We start from the raw sequence: 11,412 nt of genomic DNA, 5'->3' as shown, positions 1-11,412 counted from the left end.
TGTATGTAGTATATTGGTCAGCCACATAGTATATTGCCCAGCCACATAGTATATTGCCCAGTGATGTAAAATAAAAAATAAACATTTACTCACCTTCCGAAGTGCCGTTGAAGTCCTGGCGCCTGTGTATGGTGCACGCGGCAGCTTCCGGTCCCAGGGTTGGTATGAGCGCAGGACCTGTGATGACGTTGCGATCACATGACCGTGAAGTCATGGCAGGTCCTTCTCGCGCAAGCGCGCAGGACCTGTGATGACGTCGCGGTCACATGACCGTGATGTCATGGCAGGTCCTTCTCGCATAGCATCCTTGGCACCGGAACCTGCCGCTTGCACTGCCGAGAACACCGCGCCATGTCGGAGGGTGAGAATACCCTTTTTTTTTATTATTCTTATTTGTAACATTAGATCTTTTTACTATTGATGCTGCATACGCAGCACCAATAGTAAACATTTGGTCACACAGGGTTAATAGCTGCGTAACCGGAGTGTGTTACACCGCGGTCCATTAACGCTGGCATTAACCCTGTGTGAGGGCTGAGTGGAGGGGAGTATGGAGCGGACACTGACTGCGGGGAGGAAAGAGCAGCCATTTTGCAGCCGGACTGTGCCCGTCGCTGATTGGTCGTGGGCGTTTTGCCACGACCCATCAGCGACTTGGATTCCATGACAGACAGAGGCCGCGACCAATGAATATCCGTGACAGACAGAAAGAAAGACAGAAGGACAGACGGAAGTGACCCTTAGACAATTATATAGTAGATAATACTGCCCCTATGCACAAATATATATCTACTATAATACTGTCCCTATGTACAAGAATATAACTACTATAATACTGGGCCATGAATACCATAAGACTAAAAAAGAAATGTGGCTTACAAAAAAGTAATGAGTAGGCCCCAAAAGAAACTTACATTGAAGCCAATACTGGAAGAATTTACTCTATACATCATATAAAAGTATTGAAGATGTAAATTACAGTAAATGGGAAGGAAAACAAGGCACAAATAAGCTAAAAGAAAAATATTTTCCCTGATTTGCCTTTAAGTACGGTACTTTTTTTGTGCCGTTTAGAGCAGTTTGATTCTTTAAGCTGTCACACGTGATTCTTCAAGTGCACATATATAACACTGAGGCAGATTTTTTCCATGGTTACCTGTTTACAATTGTGCAAAAAGTTTGTGACATTTCAAAAAGTTGCAAATACAGAATTAGGTGAAAACATCTGAGTGACTCAAAGCACGGCCGCAGTGTCGAAAGAAAGAAAGCCGAGCTGAAACCGTCTAATGGCCATGAAAAGGCGCAGATGAAATAATGAACAAGGCGCTAATAACAAATCACTAGTAGAACCATTTCTATTCCACTAAACAGGCACAAGAACAATGGTGAATCGGGGCCAACGTCGCCCCATCTATGTTGGTCTGACATTCATCTCTTTGCTCATCGGATGCTCTGATCGCTGTACTCAGGGGCGCTGCTATCATGAAGCAAGTTGAGGACTTTGCTTCAGGCGGCAGCTCATCCCTCAAGCCAGGGGGCGGCAGAGCGGCGGTCAGAACACTGGTGCTGTTGCCGACTCCCTGTAATCCCTGCACTACTGGGGGGGCAGAGGGGGCCATTTCCCCGGGCCCAGTCACCTGAAGGGGCCCTCCGGGAGATCCACTGCGAGTCTGAGGTGTCAGGGAGAGAGCAGCACAATGCCGGCTGCAGAGCCTCCCTCCGTGCAGAGTGCAATGTGGTCTCACCTGAGGAGTCTCTTCCGGGCTGGCAGCAGCGCTGTGCAGTGTGCACACGCTTGGTTTGGCTGAGGCACGCTGGGTCCTAGTGCCCTCCCTGCATCTATCTGGATACTTCCTGGTTCTCCTCACTGTCTGCCTGACTCTGCCTGAAAACTTCATCAGTAAGTGGGGATGGAATTCATTAGAGTAATTCAGGCATATCATGGTCACTGTGGGGGTGAATGTGAGAGGATTGTGGTATTGAAGGGGCTGAAGTGGGAGAGGAGGACAGGACTCTGTGGGGTAAATGTGAAACGATGGGGGTTATTGTGGGTGTGCAGGGGGACAGGGCACTGTGGGGGTGAAAGAGAGGATGGTGGTATTGTGGGAAGGGGACAGGGTACTGGGGGTGAATGGGAGAGTTTGAGGGTATTGTGAGGGCTGACGTGGGTGAGGGCACAGGGGGGCTGATTATTATTATACTGTTTAATGTTATTAAATATTCCCTCCATCATATGTGAGGGTATGTGTCCTCGAGGTGTATTGGCAGCGCTTTGGACGCAGCAGATACCCTGCTCCGCCCAAAGCGCTGCCCCCTGTTGTACGCGCGGTGATTCCGCATATATTCATTGAACACAGGTGGAATCACCGCATCCTATACATAGACTGTTTTATTTATCTTGTGGAGACGGAGCATCTCCACAAGATAAATAGACATGCTGCTGTCTAGAAAGACGTGCCACATGTCCGGTTACGTAGGTCTGCCACCTGCGTCTATGTACACATAGTGGAGATGGTATTTCATAAAATCCCCTCCACTATGCTGTAACATCTGGAAGCTGCGGTTTCGATGTTGCGGATGTACACAGCGTCCAATCCCCAGCAAAAACCCAAGCAATACGCCCCTTGGAAACCTACCCTAATAGTTGCTGTCTTGGGGGCTGGAGATGGGGAGGTCGGGGGCTTTTTATTATTGCGAGCTGGGTCTTTTATAAGTATTAGTTAAACAAGCATAGCAAAGAAGGTTAATATTACTATAACAAGAATAAGTATTAACATAAGGGCGCAGACAGACACTGTATAACTCATGCGAGGATCGCATTACAATCCTCGGACTGGCCCGACACCTCTCCTGACATAAGCTTGACAGCGTGATAGATTACTATGCAACTGTCAGCCTCAGGTCAGGAGAGCCGACGGTCAGTCCGAGGATTGCGATGCGATCCTCACATGAGAAATACGTCAGTCCGTCTGCCCCCTAACAAGTATAACAATACAGTAACCACGGGCTGCATTCTATGTTTATAAGAATACATTGCTTATAGTTAAATTATTGAAGGGAACCTGTCAAGGGGCCTGTTAAGGTAATAGAGCCACCTTCAGCAGCACTAAGGCTGGTTTCACACTTGCGTTTTTGTCTGCAGCGTTTTTTGCACAAAAAACGCATGCGTTTTTTTTCCCTATATTTAACATTGAAAATGCATGCGTTTTTTTGCACATGCGTTTGGTCGCGTTTTCAAACGCATGCGTTTTTTGTCTGCATGCGTTCATTTTCAAAAATGCTACCTGCAGTATTTTCTTGCGCGTTTTTTTGCCGCAAAAAAATGCATTGCTGTCTATGTAAACGCATGCGTTTTTAAGCACATGCGTTTGTTTGCGCTAAAAACGCATGCGTTTTTATAGAAAAAAACCAGAAAACACACTGAAAAGCCACCCACCACCATCAAGGTGATAAAGGGATCCAAACCCTAACCCTAACTCTACCCCTAACCTCACCCCTAACCGTTTAATGAACATTTTCTGACAGTCATATTGCCACGTATTTAAGTGCCACGTATCACGTATTTCAGTGCCACGTATGCCACGTGCCACATATTTAAGTGCCACGTATTAAAGTGCCACGTGCCACATATTTAAGTGCCACGTGCCACGTATTTAAGTGCCACGTATTTAAGTGCCACGTATTTAAGTACCACATATTTAAGTGCCACGTGTCACGTATTTAAGTGCCACGTATTTAAGTGCCACGTGCCACGTATTTAAGTGCCACGTGCCACGTATTTAAGTGCCACATGCCACGTATTTAAGTGCCACGTGCAACGTATTTAAGTGCCACGTATTTAAGTACCACGTATTTCAGTTGCACGTATTTCAGTGCCACGTATTTCAGTCACGTTTAGGGTTAGGGGTAGGGGTAGGGTTAGGGTTTTCTTGTTTTTTCTTGTGTTTTCTTGTGTTTTCTTGTGTTTTTCTATAAAAACGCATGCGTCTAAAAAACGCATGAGTTTTACCGCGTTTACATGCGTTTTTCACACATGCGTTTTTTAAAAAAACGCATGCAGATAAAAACGCAAGTGTGAAACCAGCCTAAGGCTGCATTCTGTGAAGGTGGCTCTTATGTTTTTGATCCCTAGTAACGCTGAAATATTCTCTTTTATAAATTGCGTGCACTGACGCCGCTACCATGAGGCGACTTGAGCTCTTTGGCTCAGGCGGCAGATTCTATAACTGGATTTGCGCTGCTAGGGTTTTTTTTTTTTTTAAACTCTGGGGTCAAGTGCCCGCCCCCATCCCCCCTCCTGCCCCCCTCCCTCCTCCTGCCCCCCTCCCTGAAGACATAATACTCACCTTCCTCCAGCGGTGGCTGCAACTCCGTCTAAGCGCCGGCAGTGCGTCCTGTCTTCAGCGGTCACATGGTACTGTCATTAAGGTCATGAATATGCGCATATTCATCACCTTAATGAGCGCTACCATGTGACCACTGAAGACAGGAAGGAAGACGCTGCAGAGATGCCGGGAAGTTCTGCGCCGCCCGGTGAGAGGTGAGTATGACAGGGAAAAAGTATGGGGGAGCCACGCACGCAGGGGAGAAGGATGGAGGAGCCACGCACGCAGGGGAGAAGGATGGGGAAGCCACGCACGCAGGGGAGAAGGATGGGGAAGCCACGCACGCAGGGGAGAAGGATGGGGAAGCCACGCACGCAGGGGAGAAGGATGGGGAAGCCACGCACGCAGGGGAGAAGGATGGGGAAGCCACGCACGCAGGGGAGAAGGATGGGGGAGCCACGCACGCAGGGGAGAAGGATGGGGGAGCCACGCACGCAGGGGAGAAGGATGGGGGAGCCACGCACGCAGGGGAGGAGGATGGGGGAGCTACGCACGCAGGGGAGAAGGATGGGGGAGCCACGCACGCAGGGTGGGAAGATGGGGGAGCCACGCACGTAGGGTGGGAGGATGGGGGAGCCACGCACGCAGGGTGGGAGGATGGGGGAGCCACGCACGCAGGGTGGGAGGATGGGGGAGCCACGCACACAGGGTGGGAGGATGGAGTATAAATATGGAGTATAAATACTAGGCCCTATAGGGGGGGACACAGTGTGTATAGAAAGGAGAGGTCAGTGTAAAGAGCATGTACCATAAGAGGGACAGTGTGGGGGTCATATTTTGTGCAGACAATATAGTGAGGGGCAGTTTTTCATTCAGGAGCATTATAATGACACTTGTATCTTTAAGGGCATCATTTGGAGACTTTCTGCAAAAGAGCGGAGAAGATGGAAGTCTGCAGAGACGGCTGTGGATGAGAAAACTCATCATGGGGTCTGGATAAGATGAAGAAAAGGAGAACGACTCCAGAGACAACATCATCTATAAGGTACCTGGATGTAAATGTTATTTGTGATACTGACTAACTCTCATGTTTTTATTTATGTTAGGAGCATTAAAGGGGATGTCCAGGTTTGTGATGAGTCTGCAGTCATTCTTTGTGACTGTAGACTTCTGAATTCTCACAGTGCACACTGCACGCTGTCAGGATTCTCTGGTGCTGGTGATTTACATACATGCGGTCACATGCTGACTAGACATGTGTGGCCTCACTCTATGAAAATGAACTGAGAGAGGCCGGGCACGTCTAGTCGGAATGTGGTCAGAAGTATACAAATCGCATGCTTGTGCTGACATGACTGTCCACCGGCAAGGGAGAATCCTAAAAGTGTGCAGTGCATTAGTTGTGAGAATTCAGAAGCTGCGATGTCAGGATTCAGCTCTGCAGGTTCCAGTCGTCACATGGACACGTCACTCATATGCGATTTTCATACTCATGGTCCTGTGACAACGAGCTTATCTTCCCGCTTCTCTCAGTTTTTCACTGAACATTGAGAGCATTAGGGAGAGGAGCTAGTGGGTACATGACTGAGTGTGCAAATCGCATATGTCCTGGGGGAGGACCAAATGAATTCTTGCCCCTGGTGCCAGAAACCTCTGCTGGTATGCTACTGTGAGCGGCGATTACCGGGTTCGGTGGAGGGATGTGTGTGCACAGGCAGTGAGGCAGGGACTGTGTGTGTGTGTGTGTGTGGGGGGGGGGGGGGGGGGGGGGCGCCATTTTTCCTTTCGCCTCAGGCAGCAGAGAGGCTAGGTTCACCCCTGGCTGTACTTTACACTGCATCTCTGCCCGCCGTATAGACAATGCATGAAATTAAACCTTAGAGCTGCAGACCTCAGAGCCATTCTGGCGATCATACATATCTGGCGATGGCACTGGAAGCCGGGATTTAGGATGATTTTACATGGGGCTGCACCTTATTGTGGTCTCAATAATATCTGAAGATTCCCAACTATTCCAGTGTGGGAAATATTATGAATGCGGCTGCCCGACCCCTAAACACATTGGGGTCTGTGTGACACACTGGATATTATGTGACATCCACACCCGACACCATCCAACCCTACAAATATTATCTGCCACTAAATCCCCAAACGTGACCCCGAAGCCCCAGAAATTCTCCAAATATTTAGCAGCAACCCTCCCCTCCCAGGTCAACTATCAAGGGGCAGGTCCAGTGTTTGTAAATAAAGCACAAGGAAAAGTCTAAGGAAAAGTTGCATGACTTTCCAGCAAACTTTGTGGTTTACTTCCTCAACATTTCCAAGATCCATGCTTGCTGTCAATGAATGGAAACATTTGTGTTTATATCCAGCAGTTAAATGCCTGTCCTGACATAACGCTACCAGTGTGGCGGTTTCATAGTATCACTTACAGTCAAAGCAATTGTTTTAATTGAACCACTAAACCTTTTTCTGTTGTACATAAAAAGTGCCTCCAAGTTATAATTACTGGCCTGGGTGTGAAATGATCGCTAAGCAGATTACTGTGTCAGGGATATAAGTATAAAGTACCAAACACTTCAATTGTAATCTGTCTGGGGTTTTAGAAATGTATCTAGTTGCTTCTCTATGTTCCTCAATATTACATGTGCTTTGGCAGCAGCTGGTTGACATTGGTTGTACAGATCTGTACATTACAAAAAGGAATAACTGAGGGCGCTACCAAATACATCGGGATCAGCTACTTAAGAAAATACGAAGATCAAAGAAAAAGAAGTAACTAAATGCATTGGGATCACCATATGGGAATAGTGTTTATTGCCAATAACAAAAAGGAGCACACAAATACACAAATCTAAAAACATTTAAAAAGCCACTAATCAGGTATGTTTATAAGGCGACCCCGGCGATCCTCATCTGCCTGGTGAAAATCGGTACAAAGGAAATAGAGCAGGAGACAATAAAGACAAAGCGTTATGGGGCGTTATGGGGCTGTCACACTGAGGTTCAGGCCCCCCGTCAGGGCTTACAACCGAATCCCCCGAAAATTGCATGTACCAATGGGGCCATAGACTATAATGAGCAAACATGCGCTGTGCCGTGCATTAATCTCAGGCGTGTGCGCCTCTGGGATCAAACCCTTATGCCTGACACCACACTTTGACTTATCGATCACTCCTCTCCTTTATATTTACTCATTCGTCCATTCTTCTGGCTTCTTTATAATCATTTGTCCTTAGTGATACTCTCACATTACTTTCTTCCAGCTCATCACATACTTAGATTTATTTTGTGATTCTGTTTCAGTTTCTTGGATAATATGTGATTTTCCACGACACAAATTATATCATCCGGCATCACCATTATTGACCCTACTCGCCTGTGCTACCTCTTTGTTTTGGCTGTTTTGTGATCTTGTACATGCCTGTGATACATACATTTTTGATTGCATTTATATTAGGGTTTGTCTTGATTACCCGAGTCCTGCTGTATTTCCTTTGTACCGAATTTCACCGGGCAGATGAGGATCACTGGCCGCCTCGTTATGGACATTCCTAATTAGCGGCTTGTGCAATGTTCTTACGTTGTTGTCCAAAAAATCAGAAAAAACAAGCTGCACAGCCTCAAGATTTAGAGCCTATAATCAACGTGGCACACGTCCATTGGAGATCTGACACTAAACCGGAGGTGCTAGCGTGGAAACAAAGTCTATAGTAGAAAATGACAATAAGAAAAAACGCCACAGCACTCACCAGGCTTGCAGTCCAAGTCTTCTTTATTTAAATAACATAGATAAACATCTTCACGGCACGGGAGGTGTGAGAGGAGTGCAGACACCTAACAGAAGTCGTCATCTGTTAGGTGTCTGCACTCCTCTCACACCTCCCGTGCCGTGAAGATGTTTATCTATGTTATTTAAATAAAGAAGACTTGGACTGCAAGCCTGGTGAGTGCTGTGGCGTTTTTTCTTATTGTCAATTTCTTACGTTGTTGTATTTGTGTGCTCCTTTTTAGGGTTGAGCGACCTTGACTTTTTTAGGGTCGAGTCATGTTTTGCGAAACCCGACTTTTTGAAAAGTCGGGCGAAATCGGCCGATTACTGCGAAAAGTCGAGGATCGGCCGGAACACGAAACCCTATGCACGTCAATGGGGATTTTTTATTTTTTTTCTCTCTCTCTCTCCCTCTCCCTCCCCCTCCCCCTCCCTCTCTCTCTCTCTCTCTCTCTCCCCCTCCGTCCCAGCCCCGAAAATTTCGTTTTACACATTGCAAATCCCTGCTGCGCACAAGCGCTAAAATGATCATAGGCGTGCACGCCCCTAACCCCTATGTCATCACTCTGCCCACACTCCTTCATTGGCTGAAAAAATGGCGCTAAACGCGTCATACGAAACGCGACTTTGGCGCCAAGATCGCGTACCGCATGGCCGACCCCACACAGGGATCGGGTCGGGTTTCATGAGATGCTGACTTTGCCAAAAGTCGGCGACTTATGAAAATGAACGATCCGTTTCGCTCAACCCTACTCCTTTTGTTATTTGCAATAAAGATGATTTTCGCATGGTGATCCCGATGCAGCTGGATACTTCTTTGTGTTTAATGTTTATAGTTTTATATATTATGTGCTCATGTTATCCATAAATATTAAATTAGTGCTCAAGGATCCTTGCGTTTTGGTTGGTAACAAGGTTCTGTAATAATGCTGCAGTGGGGTATAGGCAGATTCCATATGTTGGGGTTATTTCCATGGTCATCTGACGATTGAGGTCCATGATTCTGCTTATGGAAAGGAAGGGGAGTCATAATGTCTGCTCAGCTGTGGACCCCCAGACACTGTCCAGCCCCCGGCAGCTCAGTAAACCCCAGTGTTGGTTCCCTACAGACCAGGACTGTGCCAATTTGCCTTTTTTTTCATTTTTATCTAGGTAACATTTCCTCAGAATTCTACAGACACAACGAATATTGTAGCGGTTTTAGGGTTTGTAAGACGTCTCCCTCCCCCGCGGCGGCCGTGCTCAGGTGGCGGTTTTCATTTAATATGGAATAGTGGCAGAATTCAGTGTTTTATCGCACCGCATGCTGCATTCAGAGAGCTTTTCTGCAAGGCGATAACAAACGGAGAAGCAAAGCGAGCGAGAGATTCAGACAAGCCAATGTCCTCAGAGAACCCACGAGGGGGAGAAGGAGACGCATTTTTGTTTCTGCTCCCCACAGGCTCCACAACAGGTTTTACTGCTCGTCCATTTCTACATGTAGATGTTAAACGATTGGGCACAGGGGACGGATTATGTCTCCCACAATTGTCATGCGTTAGGAATAAATAATGATACAGAGCCCCCTTTAATTGGTGAGACCCAGCCAAGGCGACGAGCTCTGATGGAAGCCGCTGCTAATTATTCATTTCATGGAGCTGAAAAACATCTCACAGCAGAAACCGAGCCGAGATCGGGGAGGGAAAGGGAAGCAATGGCGACACTTGTTCTATTTGTAACCTGCCCTCCACTGACAGTAATAAAAGAGAGGCAGGTCCAAAAACACAGGGAGGAGTACACAATGGGGGCAACAGACACCCAGCAACCCCGGGGCAAGAAACACATCTACAGAATAGACCACCAACACATAAGAAAGAGGGCGCAGGAGAGAAAATGTATCATCACAATGAGCAAATACAGCATTACACAACACTACCTTTGCCTGACATTGCCATCTCCGTGTGTGGTTCCACCATTATTCCAAAGCAACGTGCCCGCTGCCTTGGGGTCATACTTGATTCCGAGCTTTCATTCACCTCCCACATCCGATCACTGGCTCGCTCTTTTTATCTGCATCTCAAAAACATTTCTAGAATTTGCCCTTTTCTTACTTTCGACTCTGCAAAAACTCTCACTGTTTCTCTTATTCATTCTCGTCTGGACTATTGTAACTCTCTACTAATCGGCCTCCCTCTTACCAAACTCTCCCCTCTCCAATCTGTCCTGATTGCTGCTGCCAGGATCATATTCCTCACCAACCGTTACATCGATGCCTCTACCTTGTGCCAGTCATTACACAGGCTACCCATCCACTCCAGAATCCAGTACAAAACTAATACCCTCATCCACAAAGCTCTCCATGGCTCAGCACCACCCTACATCTCCTCCCTGGTCTCAGTCTACCACCCTACCCGTGCCCTCCGCTCCGCTAATGACCTCAGGTTAGCATCCTCAATAATCAGAACCTCCCACTCCCGTCTCCAAGACTTTACACGCGCTGCGCCAATTCTTTGGAATGCACTACCCAGGTTAATACGATTAATCCCCAATCCCCACAGTTTTAAGCGTGCCCTAAAAAGTCATTTGTTCAGATTGGCCTACCGCCTCAACGCATTAACCTAACTATCCCTGTGTGGACCATTAAAAAAAAACAAAAAAAACAACATAATCAGGTTCCTCGCATCATGTTCTCATACATTTCATGCAGTTAATAGCCTCTGTGTCTGTACTGCTACATACATAGGCAGTTAACTGATTCATGCAGCTTTACATGAACACCCGAGCCTTACACTATGGCTGGTCCAAATAACTAAAGCAATTGTTACCATCCACCTCTCGTGTCTCTCCTTTTCCTCATAGTTTGTAAGCTTGCGAGCAGCAGGGCCCTCATTCCTCTTGGTATCTATTTTGAACTGTGATTTCTGTTATGCTGTAATGTCTATTGTCTGTACAAGTCCCCTCTATAATTTGTAAAGCGCTGCGGAATATGTTGGCGCTATATAAATAAAATGATTATTATGTATACAAAGGGCAGTATTATAGCAGTTATATTCTTGTACATAGGGACAGTATTATAGCAGTTATATTCTTGTACATAGGAGCAGCATTATAGTAGTTATATTCTTGTACATAGGGGCAGTATTATACTAGTTATATTCTTGTACATAGGGGCAGTATTATAGTAGTTATATTCTTGTATATAAGAGCAGTATTACAGTAGCTATATTCTTGTACATAGGGGCACTATTATAGTAGTTATATTCTTGTACATAGGGGCAGTATTATAGTAGTTATATTCTTCTATATAAGAGCAGTATTATAGTAGCTATATTCTTG

General features: G+C 46.5%; 1 protein-coding gene across 2 annotated transcripts in view; it reads left to right on the top strand.

The window, feature by feature from the left end:
* Positions 1-1,782: 1,782 nt before the first annotated feature.
* Positions 1,783-11,412, top strand: part of LOC143764173 (gastrokine-2-like) — a 137,153-nt gene continuing 127,523 nt past the window's right edge. The window contains exons 1-2 of one of the 2 annotated variants that reach the window (XM_077249476.1): positions 1,783-1,900; positions 5,232-5,370. The gene's annotated coding sequence lies outside the window, so the exon portion shown is untranslated. The remainder of the gene's footprint in view (positions 1,901-5,231; positions 5,371-11,412) is intronic. The other variant, XM_077249477.1, reaches the window with a different exon arrangement.

This window comes from Ranitomeya variabilis, chromosome 4, assembly GCF_051348905.1.
Source record: "Ranitomeya variabilis isolate aRanVar5 chromosome 4, aRanVar5.hap1, whole genome shotgun sequence".
NCBI lineage: Eukaryota > Metazoa > Chordata > Amphibia > Anura > Dendrobatidae > Ranitomeya > Ranitomeya variabilis.
This window is presented reverse-complemented; position numbering and strand designations above follow the sequence as displayed.